Raw genomic sequence first — 15,023 nt, 5'->3', positions numbered from 1 at the left:
AAGTTTGGACCTCATGGGCCCCTGAAAGTCTCAGGGACCCCCAAATGAAAGCACACATTCCCACATATCGTGAGAAGATGGACCCAGGCAGGCTAGGGGACATGACACGGCTGGTCTGGTCGGTTTAGGTCCTGCCTGGCCTTCACCCCCTGTCTCCCACTCTTATTTTTTTATGAATTTAGCTCCCACCCTAAAGATGCCTATCTTGAGTAGTTTATGTGGATTGATATAGGAGATTAACTTTTGAATTGGAATGTTGTAATAGGTCACTGAGTTATGCTGATGATTATTTGGAATAGGGGCTGGTGTGGTCTTTGCTTTGAACTTTCATGTATGAAACTCTAATTTTGGAAATGGAAAAACAGACAGTCTTGGAGAGGCTAGACTCTCACTGTTCTCCAGAATCCCAGCCTTCTGACACATAAAGTTTGGTGGACCTATCCGTATCTCTGCATATTGGCTGACAGTGACAGGTAGCTGGACCCTTTTCATCTGGTAATACAAGGATCCCGGCATACTCTGAGAACCATCACGTTAGCTTATTAACCTACTCTCCCCGTTACCATCTACTCTTATTTCTGCCCTTCTTAAAATACACAAGAAGAAAGGGAAAAGTGGTTTTATGTAAGTACTAGTGGCAATCTGAAGAAACAGTGAGGAAGAGCATGAATAGAGACCTATTTGATTCCATCTTTTCTTACTTATTTTTAGACAGAGTCTTACTATGTCACTCTTGGTAGAGTGCTGCGGCGTCACAGCTCACAGTAACCTCCAACTCTTGGGCTTACACAATTCTCTTGCCTCAGCCTCCCAAGTAGCTGGGACTACAGGTGCCTGCCATAATGCTCAGCTATTTATTTGTTGCAGTTGTCATTGTTGTTTAGCAGGCTTGGACCGGGTATGAACCCACTAGCTTTGGTGTATGTGGCTGGCGCCCTACTCACTGAGCTACGGGCGCCAAGCCTGATTCCACCTTTTCTTTCAAAGAGAATAACTGAACACTTGTGGACCAGAGAGATCTGAAGCCTGAGACAGAAACTAATGAAGAGAATACCTTTAAGCCAATTAAGTCCTTGGACAAGATGGAATACATATCCCAGACTCGGAAGACCTTGCACATGGAGAATATTTTATGGCTGATAAAGGAAGCAAGGGATACAAAAACCAATGCTGTTCACCACATGGAAGAGAATCCAGATCTAAGTGTTCTTAGACAGAGGCCCCTGGTATGCAACAGGACTGGCAAGCCATTCGGAGTCGGACAGAACCAACACAATAACTTGGACAAAAACATGGCAAGTATCAAACCTGTGGGTTACACTAAGCAAATAGGGACAGGTAACATATTGCTGGTAACTATAACCCTGGAATATCAGCACACAGACTGGAGCTTGAAGGACAGTAAAATGAAAAATAATTTTTAAATTCTTATAGTTGGGCTCAAAAACAAAAACAAAATGTTTGCCCAACTACAAAATGGCTGATTGGAAACAGTGACCACAGATTTCTGTCTCCCTGGGACCAGGCCAAGACCCATGTTAAGAGCACTCATCGAATCCTTTGTTTTCTTCACCGCACACGTCATGGTTGGCAGTCTGCAGTCGTGTGGTCATTTGATTCACAGCTGTCTCCCCAAGGAACACAAGCCAGGCCAGGTCACAGGGCCTGTGTGTTTTGCTCACCATTATAACCCCAGTGCCTAGAATACTGGTGAGCTGAGGAGCAGGTTTTCAATCAATATTTGTAGAATGCACGAGTGACTAGAAATTCATGTTAAAACCCATAAGGAGACACTTCCGAACTACGACATGCTTAATTTTGTTGTATAGGGAAGGGATCCTGAGAACACCAAGGACAGAATGCAAAGAAAGGGGCAGGTAAACAGATCACACTCTAACAAATCTCCAGGACCTATAGGCATTTGGCTCCAGACACACGGATGCTACTCCTATCTCTAACCCTGGCATGTAACTTGTGCATCTCTTTCTACTGTTTCTCAGTCTTCCTGGCAGTGAAAAGGGCATAATCACACTCTGTCCTGGATTTACTCTCTGGTTTCCTGCTGGCGTGTCCAGGCAACTTGGATCCGGGTCCCTTGGTTCCCACATGGAAGCATACAAAGCCACCCCACTCCTGTCCCCCACAGCTGAGTTCTTCCCTGAGCCACCAGGCAGCCGCTCTTCCTCATGGCTTCCTGGGCCTTTCCTCTTGGAAAACACATTAAAGGAGGGTCTGGGAAGGACCAGCAGGACCAGCAGGACAAGCGGCCCACGTCAGCCAGGCCACATCAGCAGAGTAGCAGACCACGGATGGGAGGAGCTTGTCTGCTCAGCAACACAGCATCAAGTGCCCACATCTTTGGCAGAGAGTTATTTTTAAATTTTCTTAAAAGGGGACACAACTGATACATACACATACACAGAGATCACATCAAACCAACACCCTCACAACATAGTGTGAAAGAGCAAGGCCTGGTCTCCTGCAGCTGCTCTCTTCCTGCTGGGATTCTTGCTTAATTTGGGATTTAACAAGAACAGTCTGAAAGAAGCTTTCTGCAATAAAAGTCATATGCAAAAGAAATCAAAGCCAGAACCAAACCCTGATTGTTACTAAATTAGCACAATGCACATTCTAGCAATACTAAAGTTCACTCATCTCATTACCAGGTATCAGCCCTACAGAAGTAAGCTCAGTCTTCTAAACCCTCATCACCACCATCCCCTTCTCAAATGCCACACCTCCTCCCTCAGTTCATCAACCCCCCTGACACGCTCAGTGTGAGCACTCAGTTAGGGGCACTCACCACCCTCAGTCCAGCAGAGTCCAGGAAACCAACTTGGGGAATAGAAACAGTGCTCTGGGCTTCCATCCTCAAGATGCCAGGTGGGAGGGAACAGGTCACTCTGCAGTCAGACCAGTTGCCTTCTCCATGGCAGACCTGCCTGGCCTGAAGCAAGTGATAATTTCCCAAAGTCTTCAATTATCCATCTGTAAACCGGGGCTGCTCCTAACACCCTCCTGCCCTTTATAAGAGTCAGCAACATGCATAAAAAGCAGCCCCAGGCTAGTTCTGGCACAGAATAGGAACCCAATCTATCTGCTTTTGTTGTGGTTGTTATTTAAAAATATGTGTACACCAGAAGCTCAGAGGGCTAAAGGAAGTTTTGCTCAAGGAGGGGCCACAGGAGAAAGCAGGAAACAGCACAGGGGGCGCCAAGGCACAGAAGAGGCAGTGACTCTGGTGTTCATTGTGGCTCCATCCTAACCACCTCTTAAGGTGTGTGACCTTAAGAAAGTCTCTTCTCTTCTCTGGTCCTCTTTCTCTAGATGGCCTTGAAGGTCTCTCTGAACCCTGCCTGCCCTACCTAGCACACCTCTGTCTCTAGAACAGTTGCCACAGGACACTCGGCAGGTAGGAAAGGTTCCAGCAGGGGGAGCCCAGCCCAGAGCAGAGACAAGATGCTGCGGGATCCCAGGAGAGGAGGCAAAGCCCTGCTTACCAGCAGAGACTGCTGCTAGGCCCACCACACAGGGCTTCACAGGCCTGGCAGGCTAATTAGGCAGGCACACAGTCCTCAAGACGCACAGACCATGAAGATTCTGACGACTGGACTGGTGTCAGAGATGGTCACCTATGGGACCCCAGTGGTTCTCAGTCTCTGGCCAGCTCCCAGGTCAAACCCTCTGATTTGACGAGGTCTGTCTAGAGAAGGGTGGGGGCCAGAAGAGCTAAGGGGAAACCTCAGGAAGAAATGGAGAAAGAAGGAACCAATAATAGGCACTGTTCCCTTAGCATTTACTGTGTCAGACATCAGACTAAGGGACTTAGAGCTCATTAATCCTTTAGCAGAGTGGCAAATATTAATAGCAAAATTAATGGGGCAGGATGTCAGGGAGGATCACTTGCTCATAAAGTAAACAGAAGATAATCCTTGTCTTTCAACCACTTCATTCTTCCTCTCCCCCTGCCCATTTCAGCCAGCATTCGGTAATTAGAGTTATTCTGAAACAGGCATCTGGGGAGGGGAGCATGTGGTTTGGGGCAGCCCACAGCAGAAGGACATGCTAATGGTGGTGTAGGGTCAGTGTGTTGAGGACCAGAAAGGGCAGTAAAAAGAAGGGTCACCTCTCCATGCCAGGAGTCTGCCCTGCCCTCCCCTCTCTAAAACGCTGGTTTTTAGAGAAGCCTAGGAAATCCCACTTTGGACAAGAAGGCCCGAGAAGGAAGAGTGCCTTGTGATCTGCTGGTCCCAGGCTGCCCAGGGACAGCTGCAGGCTGGCACATCCATTCCTTCTTTCTGGAATGGCTTTCTGCAGGGAGCTGGTCCTGTGAGGATGTTCTTAGGGCACAAGACCAGAGGACACTGTGCCCGGAGGACCCTTAGGTCTTGAGGACACAGGTGCAAATGGACTGTGACGGGGCTTGTCTAGGCCTGGTTGGTCCCCTCCACACCCCCATGGCCTGTTTCTCCTGGGCAAACATTAGCTCTGTGGCTCGACTATCGCCTGGTTGATTGGAGGAGAGAGAAGGAGGAAGCATTCTAGGGGGTGCCCTCCTTTCCCCATGAGAGCCTCAGGCATTCAGCTGGAACAAGCCTTCTGAGGAGCAGCAGGGAGCACTGCTGGCCAGAGGAGCTGCAACAGGTGCCCACACGGGAGAGGCCCAGGGTGAAGACGGCTCTAGCCAGGCCTCCTAGGGCCAGCAGCAGCTGCAACCACCCATCTGGCTCTGGAGAACATCCACGGTTGACTCAAGCTTCCCTCCCGGAGAAACCTGGGGATACTTCTGTTCCCCATGTGACACAGCACAGGAAAATGAGGTGTGAGCCAACCACGTTTATCAACTCCTATGGGCTCTAGGATTTGAGAAGCGAGTCTGTGGTTGTTTTCTAATTACACCCATCAATACAATCTGCCTCTTCTGGCTGAAGCCCAAGGTCTGGCAAACAGTGTTAAGGATGTTTAGTTCTCCTTCCACCCTTGGTTATTACTGAGAGAAGAAGGCAGGTGCACAGAAAAGGGAATGAAGAGGAATTTGAAACTGGGTAGTACTGACATGCCAGAGGAGGAAAGGTGCTAAATCGGGGTGGGTTTTCCCATACAATTGTCAGGTTGGCTGTGTCAGCTAGAGAGAGAGAGAGAGAGAGAGAAGAGAGAAAGCAAGAGCACCAATTCTTATTTCAGGGTCAAGTCCAAAACTGTATCACAAACACAACTGGGGGAACCACCAGTCCTAGGACAGTAGTAATACCATACCTAACAGTAAGCACGGGAGTGACTGCAAGGCAGTGGACTTCGGTGGAGCTATCTTCTTACAGGCTTTGTCGCCAGACTTGCCTCTGCAACTTGGTGGCTGGATGACCTTGAGCGATTTACCTAGCCTCTCTAAACCTCTATTTCCCCATCTGTAAATCTACAGGGTTGCATGATTAGAGGCAACTTCAAGTATCTGTGATAACACGAAGTAGATACAGAAAATACCTCCTACATTTTAACTGTAAATGCAAGTAATTTCTCACAATGCTGGGCACAGAAGAAAGGAGTCAACAAATGGTAACTATTTGGTAATAGCCTTTTTGGCTGGGGCTGGGTTTGAATCTGCCACCTCCGGTATATAGAGCCAGCGCCCTACCCTTTTGAGCCGATAATAGCCTTTATGATAAAGAATCAGAGGTATCACATTCCACTTAAATATTCTAGTCTATTTAAATATTGCTCCAAACATTGCCCTATGTATCACAAATAATAGATTAACTCATGCCCTTAAGTTGGCTTATTTTTATCAGTTACTTATAATAGATTGGACAATATGCATTGGTCTCATCATCCCAAATTCTGGCTCACCATCTGCCCTCTGAAATATGGCTGGGTCACAGAATCCCAGGGATGGAAGAAACCTAAATCATTTAGTTCACTCCCTTATTTTACAAGTGAGGAAATTAGGTCCCAGAGTGGACCAAGATATCCTCAAAGACAGGGACAAGATCTCTAAAGTTTGTAAGGCATAGAAAACAGGCAATCTAAGCAGGCGAGTCCTCCATATGAGAGGGGAGATGGTGGAAACTCGTCTGGTAAAGGGATGGGTTGGGAGGAGTTTTGAGAAATATAGTCAGTAAATTGATTAAGCTGGACTAGACTGTGGAGAGCCTGGAGTACAGCAACACTTTTAGCTATTGTTACCAAAAGGGTTTTTACTTAATATAAATATCTAACTGCTGATCTAACAACTTAGGAAATGCTTTCCTAATCAAGGTCCCACTTCACCTTCACAACATATAAAGACATTTTACAACCCCATTTGATTGATAGAAAATCTGAGGCTCAAAGATCCAGTGATGTGCTTAAGGTCATATAGTTAATAAAACAGTGCTGGGATCTAGTTCTTCTGAGCTCCAAATCCTGAATCAATTTGGTAAAATGCTCAGTAAGGACTTACCAAGATATTTTAAAACTTGTTACAATAAATATCATGCCCAACAGGAAATTTCCAGTATAATAAATGCATTGATGGCCCTTTGCATTTTATTGTCCTGGTATATGCCCAAATTTGACTAAGGCATCAATCCCTTGCCCAGGGAAAAACCCCTTATATTGTACTGAACAAATGAGTGACTTCATTTCAATCCTTCTTGCCTGAGGGAGAGACCATGCATATTGACTATCTCTGGCAAATTGCAAAAGTGACACTGCCATTAGCAGATAGCATCTCCCATGCACAGCAATGTTCTCAGATGATAATTAAGATTATTCCCGTTCACAGGCCAGAAATCTCTGAGTTCTCTCCCCAAAGCTTCCTTCCTGCTGCCCTTCTCCAGGATCCCTGGACTCTCTTCCCGCCAGCTAGACACAAGCCCAGACCTCGGCCTTGGGGGCTACATCAGAACTTCCAGGAGGAGGCCTTGGCAGTGTGACAAGCCCTAGGTCTCCACATGGAGTTTACTCCCTGCCCTCACCAGCTGCCTGTGATATAAAGGCCCCTCCCACAACAGACTCCAGATGTGAATGGGAAACAATGGCTTAGTGTTTGCTGGAAATTACCTGGGGTGGTGCAAGGCTGCCAACCCAACCCCACCAGGTGGATCAGCCCAAGGGCTGGAAGTCAGGCTCAGACACAGCACTGCTCCTCCTCCAGGCTTCTCCATGCTTCACTCCACAGCGTTGCATTTTCCCTATCCTTCGGCTGCTCCCACTTCCATTCTGCCCTGTCCAGGGACAGGGACAGAGACACAGGGAGCCCACTGCTCTGAGGTTCCTTCAGGATTCTTTGATACAACTTCAGGTCCTTTGTGGATGAGACTCACTCACTTTAGGAACCTGGAACATCAGAGCTGGAGGAAGGAAACCTTTGAAACTGTCCAATCCCATCTCCATCCTAAAGGTGTGCAGCTGTGTGCCCTCTGGAGACACTTGAGGCCGCCCCATTCTAGAATGTAAACTTCAAAGATTTGGGGGAACAATTTTTATATTAAAACCAATATATTCATATCATTGTATACAATGCCAACTGTAAGTAGATTCTGCAAATATAGGATTTCAGAGAAATGCTAAGCTTTCTACAAGCTGCCACAGGCTATGCCCTAAACCCCTGCCCTTAGAATACATGCTCTTTCTCAACCTTCCCTGGGGATGCCAAAGTTGGAAAAGCACTGATCCAATCCAGCTCTGCAGTTTCATGGAAAGGAAACCTAAAGTCCAGACAAGTGAAATGACTAAGAATCACAAATCAGTTGTCACAAATAAAAATAACCCATTTATTTGAAAGCTTACTGGGAGATAGGTACTATACTGAGGGTTTTATCTGAGTTCACTTTCATTTTCAAGTATGTCTGTAAGATAAGTAATGTATTACTTTCATCTTAAAGATAAAGGAAGGACCTAGAAGTTGAGTAATACAGACAAGGTGTCAAAGCTATTACGTAACAGGTACCTATTATCATCTGGGTTTGAACCCAAGCCTCTGACTCCAAAGTTCAGATCCTTGTTGACAATGTCACATCATTAGATATGTCACAGGGAAGAGGTGGGAGTGGATCTGGGTCCAAGTTCCTGAAGTCTTGTCCTCACTCTGCTATTAGATTACACACAGCCATAGAACTCAAAGAGACTTTGGCTCACCTTCCCAGTCTAAAGGTAATAAAACGGAGGCCTTGAGAGAAGGAACAGGTTGAAGGCCAGTGCCACCAATTTCAGGGACATAGTCTGCTAATAGTGAGTCCTGGGTAAGTGTCCTAATGTCTCTGGAGTTAGAAGACCTCTAATGTCCCTCCTGGATCTCAGTAGCACATTCTGGCAGTCTCTCTGTGAGCAACTCACACAGGCTGTTCTGCAGACAGCAGCTCAGACAAACCATCCTAAACCTCCCTCTAGGAAGCAGGTCAGAGTGGGCAAGGGGAACTTGTTTGACAATCCCAGCCGCTGTGCTTCTGAGACCAGCTTGCCAACCTGCTGGTGATGAGCTAAGCCTTGCACAGCAGGCTTAGTAGAACACACAGTAGCCCAAAGCCACAGCCACAAGCACACACACATCCTTCTCAGTAAGGAAATTCCAGAAGTTCATTAATTCCTGCGGTTTGCATGTATAGGAATCTTCTTCCAGATCCTAACTTCTTAGGTCACACTGAGGTTTGTCTAAAAGGCCTGCTCCACAGCTAAACAAAAGCATGCTGAGCAGATAGGACTCTCCTGACTACTTGGAACAGTTTACATGATTGTGGCTCCCATATTGCTCACCTGCATCACTCAAATCAGCTTTGTCAACTTTGTGCTCTCAGTATAGCAGGAAGGCCTCAGTCTGTCCACACACTGTCATGTTTACTGAGGGCTCACAGTACCCATTACAACCATAAGTAAGGTGCATCTTCCTCACATGTCCTGCAGGAAGAGGCAGGACACTCCTCACCTCCAGACCTCACCCTGCCTGGGTTTTCCCTTTGTTCCATAATCTCCCTCCCCTGCGCCCATCATGCCCTCCCCTTCCCTGCTGTCCCTGCCCAATCCAAGTGGCCACTCTCTGGATGAAGAGTTCCTCCTGCAGCCCTGAGGGCCACAGGTGAGTAGGGTGGCCTTAGGTCTGGAGCTGCGTCTGCTGAGCTTGGCACTCGTTGGGCCCCATCTCAGGCTTGGGCGGTCCAGAGCCTCGTGCTCAGTCCCCTCTGCTATATTTCTGACCCTGCTGTTGCTCTCAAGCACCACTATGACAATCTATGTTCTGGGGTTAGGTGGGACCAAGCCCAGCTCTAGGGAAGTCAGAGACTGAGACTCAGGGAGCAGCCTTGGCAGGGCCAGCACTCCTCACTTTGGCTCTGACGAGGCCCTGGGGCCTCAGTAACCTCAGTGTTCTGGAGAAGAGGCAGACTGAGAACAGAACAAGGGGACCTGGCTGCCTGTCCAGCCCTCCTTAGTCTCTGCACCATCCCCCACCCTCCCCTGAGCATGTCTGCAGGTTGCTGGGGGAGTGTTTGAGGCACAGCTCTTTACATCTGAGCCTCCTGAAGTCCACACGGCCTTGACCTAAGCTCTAAACCTGGCCCTGGCTCTCCATGGAGCCAGAGGTGCCACTTGCATCTCTTCTAGGCAGCAAGACCCCTCAACAGGTTGAGGCACCCAGGGCACCTCTCACTTTCCCTGTCACACTCCTTGGGTCAGCAGGTCAGCCCACCTGAGCATTGGCTGGGAGGCCTGTGGCAGGGCTGGGGGGCGTCCAGTCAGACCCTCAACTGTCCTGAGGTGACCTCACACTGGTCTGCAGTTTGATGCCTTTCCCTACCATGTCCTGCCTGCCTCGCTCCCAGAGGACACCTTCCAGTCCCAGTGTCTCTGCAGGGCAGTCAGTGATGGTGCTGAGAAAGAACATCTGATTCTCACCGTCTGCAACAAGGGGTGACAACAGAGACTGACACAGTTTTCTATTGTAACATTTCCCACCAATCATCCCTACCTTTTCCTCCTCAGACTTCATTGGAGATACTGACGAGGTTAATATGAGTTTTCCCTATTCTCCCACTACCAAAACTCTTCTAGGGTGGACCTGCTTAGGAAGAAAATGGTGACCCCTGGGAACCTGAAGAAGGCATGGAAACCAATGGCCAGCTAAGAGCACCATGCATCAGCAGGAATGAAGCAAAGAGGGGTCAGCTCAGCTGGGTCCCAAGGGACATCTATCCCCTCCCAACCCTCTCTCTCTAAAACAGGGAGCCACCGCACCCTCCCTACAGGAGACCCCCTCAGCCTCAAGAGGGGAGGACAGCCTAATGAGAGGCCCACAGGGAGGTTCAGGGCAAGCTAGGCTCACTCCCGGTCTGCAGAGCACAGACTGTGAGGACACAAGGCTCCACTTAAAGGAACATGGAGTCCTACCGGAGAAACCAGACTAACAGACCAGGGGCCAGGAAAGTGGGTAGAAAATTAAAAGCTAATAGAGCACTGGCCTATTCAAAGGCTCTAAGACTCTTCTTCATGCCTTTCTGTTCCTGATTCAGAAATTCTGCACCCTGCTGGGGACACACTGCTGTCACGGAAGCAGCAGGTCATTCTCTTAGCATTCTTCCAGAGAGGGGTGAGTCCCAGCACGTCCTGGGCGTTAGAGGCCCCACAGTAGCAAGATTGGTACAGGACCCTGAGATAAGCATGCAGTTTACCATCCTGCAAAGCTTTGCGACAGCAAGCCTACACATCAGAATGATTTCTTCCAGGTGATTTAGGTAAGCTTCTACCTAGTGGACACAACAACTAACTGACTTGCACTTATGAATGAAGGCTGTTCCAGGTAATAGGCAAATGTACTTGTTCCAACTCATGTGCAAATTCAACTTAAGAACAAATCTATAGAACCTATCTTGTTTGTAATCTGGGGACTGCCTATATAGTACTCCATCAAGTGAATAAAGCATAACTTACCCAATTATACCTCTTATTGTTAACCATTCAGGTTACTTCTAAGTTTATTAAAACAGCCACGATTTCATGGGCATAACTTTTCCTTTGTCCTTGGTTACTTCCCCAAGATATATTTCAAGAACTTCAATTACTGAGACCAAGCACATGGGATTTGTATGGCTCCCTGTCGACCAGCTGGTGCTGACTCATGGCTGCCGATACTTCACTCTTCTTCCCCATTCCTAGTGTGGCTCGATCTCCTTGATGCGGTGCCAGAACTCAGGCAAGCACTAGGACCAGGGATTCCCACAGGTTTGAAGGGCTGTGTGCACTTAGATCCCTGACCAAGTTAGGCAAGGCTGGGGAAGTGCCGCAGGGATTGAGCAAGCCAGGAAAGCATCCAAACTCCAAGGAGTCATGAAGTTCAAAACAACTGCGGTTATGAAGCAAAACATGAAGCCTTCTGCCCTCTCCTGTACAGTCCTGCCGGTGATGGCAGCTCTGGATGCCTTCCACAGTCTCTTCCACCCAGGGGAATCCTACTCTAACCTCAAGGTTCATCTCTTCCTTAAGCCTCCCCAGAGGGATCTGAGCCACCAAGGCCTTACTCAAGACATGTGTCCATAAGCACCATCCACGACAAAGCACCCACCAATCCACAATAACCAAAAATAATGAGGACAAGGTGCAGAGTCTTCCTGCAGATCAATTGAACAGGCTGTCCTTTAAATCTCAGTTTATGTACTGCATACTTTTTAGGAATTAAGGTATTCTTTCAATCTGTTTTTTATTTATTTGTAAAAATGTCAACAGGCTTAATTAGAATTTTGTTCATTCATTCCCTATTTTTTGAGAGCTTACTACCTCCCTGGTACTATTCCAGTCCCTGGAGACACAGCTGGGACAAAGCTTCCTCTGCTCAGCCCAGCTCAGGTCCTGACGGTCAAGGCATTGTCTCTCCCACTGTAGGGCCTATGGGCAGGACTTGGGTTTACACATCTTTGGATCTGCACACAGTGAGTTCCCAATACACATTTAGTGGAGACAGGGTTTTATAAAGACACCTCCTGGGAAGATCCGGGGGCACTTGTGAGCACAGCAGTCAGCATGTATGGCATACAACCCAGGGGTATGGCCATGTGTATGTACAGCACATGTACACATGCGCGGCAGTGTGGAGTGGGCTGAAGCCAGCCAGCTCTGGCACTCACTGCCTGCCTTACAATCCCAGCTCTGCTGTGGGTCCTTAAGCAAATTCTCAAATCTCCCTTAGCCTGAGTCCTCATTCATAAGTTGAGGAGGATGGTAACAGCACTTGCCTCAGAGGTTAAGAGGACTGATGTCCTCAGCAGAATGTTAGGCATACTAGAAACCCCACTTAACCATGACCTGTTTGTGGCAGTAACAATAGTACCAATTGGGTGCTAAATAAACCTGCCATGAGGTGACTCTGCCAACATTAAAACAGGAGAAAAGGTCCATAGTCCAGACAACCAAAGTGAAATCGAAGATACGTTTCACTGGTTGACTGGCTACAACAGTTAAGAATACAACAGGGAAATTTTTATTTGTACCTAAAAGAAAGGGAAATAAACTAGACAGACCTCCTCTTCTTTCTCCACAGATGCCAATAATAGAAATATGGCAAGATGCTTCTGCCAAGTCCAAGTTTTTCTAATGATGGACACATGCCAGAACTCTACCCCAAATGGTCAAGCTGGATTGGGGGGAGCAGAAATGGGGAATAAACACACACAGTTCAGGGACTTTCCTCAACTGTGGACATTCCACAGACAGATAATGTCTGGTGCCACAGAGAGCTTTGGAATGTAAGAAGTCTGAGGAAGGGTGGGGTGCGGTGAAAGGGAGAACATTGGCCATAAGAAGCAGAAGGACAAAGGTCTGAGTTTGCAGTGAGTTTTAAATGGAATGCTGTATGGATTTAATACCAGTGGTGCAGATAAAATAATGTCAGCAGACTGGATAATTAAAGCTTTCTGGCTCACTTCTTTGTGCTCTCACTTTCTGGAGGGATGTTGGGAGAGAAAAGGGATGGGTCCAATACACTAGAATTCCTCAGAGTTATGAGGGTATTTTTAGTTCCTCCTGACATCTAGGATAGCAGAGACATTATTTCAGGATCAGATCCTGACTATGCCCTTTACACTGGGCTAAGCATCACACTCTCAAACTCTTTGAAGAAGATGTGATTCTTTTAAAGAGTGCACAGGCTAATTAAGACCACATCTGGGGAGTCTTTGGCTGCCGACAGAGGTTGTTTCAGGCTGAGTGGAATAATGGCCACCACCACTCCTTACCATCTCCCACACTCCCTGCCTTACCTGCCAGGGTTCTCCCTGGAGCTTTGTCTGGACCGGATCTGCTCAGCTTAGGGCTAGAGCTGCCCAAGACCAGGGGAGTTACCATAGGGTCACAGCCAGAGGGGCACTGGACCAAACCACCTGTTCCCACTTGCTTTTTAAAGCTTGGGCCAGTTGACAAGGAAAGAGTGAATCACAGAACCACAAAGACAGTTATGGAGACCTGCTAATTCAACCTCCCATCTGGTAGAGGAATCCTAGTCTGTCCTAAACTGGGCAACAGTGGACATGGTGCATGCGTGGAGAATTGGCAGGATATGGCAGAGCCATGAGGCTGGCGATTACAGGCTGGTGGCACAGATGGAACCAAATGCAGCAGGGCAGAGGTGGGACTTAGTCCAGGTTCTCAGGGCCCCCTGGGAATGTCAGGAGCTGTAGCCAAGGGATGCAGCTGAGAGTAACTCCTCTAGGCCCTCCTCACACACGTGGAGCCCTCTCTGTGCAGGTCCTACAGATCTGAGGCCTGAGAGAGGGCAGGATAGGATGGGAGGGGAGGAGTTCAGGTCACTGTGACAGTGGGGTCAGCTCTTTTAGGAAATCACTAGAGCACCTCATTAAGGCCACCCTCTCCCATTGCCCAGCTCCTACAGAGAGCCGAAAATAGGAGCTTTTTGTGGAGACTTTGACATGACTCAGCGAGGGCATCCCTAAAAGGAAATCACCCAGAAAATCCTATGAGAGGAAGTTCCCCCCTCACGAGTAGCCCATTCCTATCCAATTCAGGAGCTTTGTTTCACTTAGGAAATTATTTTTGCCGAGCCCTGGCATGCCTTCCCTGCTGGGACCCGGTCCTGCCTCCTGCAGCCACAGAGTGCACCCTCCCCTCTATGACATGCCTACAAACATTTGCAGACAGGCATCACTCACCCTTGATCTTTCTGCAGACTAAACTCATCAGCCCCTTCAACTATTCATCCTTGGAATGGCTTCCAAATCCTTCCACATCCTCTGGTCATATACTAGTTTGACCATGACCCCTGCTCTGACCCTGAGGACTGAAGAAAGAACACGACAGTATGGTGATTAAATGCTCAGGTTTGACACCCTCCCTGGGTGAAGGACACAACTACAACTCAGACTTTAGCCTTACACAAGCAAACTACATAACCTATTGTTATGTACCCTCATATTAATGTGGAATAAAAAAAAAAGAAAAGAAAAAATGTATGTGCCTCCCAAATATTCAGATTTGAATCTCAGGTCCATCACTTACTGTGCCTCAATTTCTTCAGCAGCACGGGATAATCTGAATTGTGAGAATGAGCCAGTGTATGGAGAACTCTTAAAACTGTGCTTGGCACCTGATGAGCATCTAGTTAAGTTTTAGCTATTTCAGAGCACAATGCTTAACATATTCCATATAAAAAATATGTAATATATCCACACATCTTCCCCCTGGATATTCCAGTTCCATTACCAGTTTCCTCATTGATAAAACAACAATGGTGCCACTGCTGATCAAACCGCATTGGAGTTTTGATGTGGCAAAGAATGAGAAGCCTCTTGGCCAGCACTCGGTACATAACAAGGGTACAATAAACATTAGCTTCCTCTTCCTCTGGATTGGCACAACAGCTGGGAGATCATTCTCCTAGGGTCTTTCACAGTTCCGCACAGCTTGCAAGCAGAGGCCCTGTCTTTGTCCAGACCATTATTTCAAGAATATCTGCATAGTAAACAACCTTGGAAGCATGAGACTGTCTCCTTCTGGATGGAGCACCATGCATGTTTGCTTACTGACCATTATAAAACACTCAAGTTCCAGGG

At 47.7% G+C, this 15,023-nt stretch overlaps 1 protein-coding gene across 1 annotated transcript in view; it reads right to left on the bottom strand.

The window, feature by feature from the left end:
* The window catches only part of MYLK (myosin light chain kinase), a 217,966-nt gene that overhangs the window by 196,020 nt on the left and 6,923 nt on the right, over positions 1 to 15,023 (bottom strand). The window lies entirely within an intron of this gene.

Source organism: Otolemur garnettii, unplaced genomic scaffold (genome assembly GCF_000181295.1).
Source record: "Otolemur garnettii isolate 467f Iridium unplaced genomic scaffold, OtoGar3 scaffold00089, whole genome shotgun sequence".
NCBI classification, from domain to species: domain Eukaryota; kingdom Metazoa; phylum Chordata; class Mammalia; order Primates; family Galagidae; genus Otolemur; species Otolemur garnettii.
This window is presented reverse-complemented; position numbering and strand designations above follow the sequence as displayed.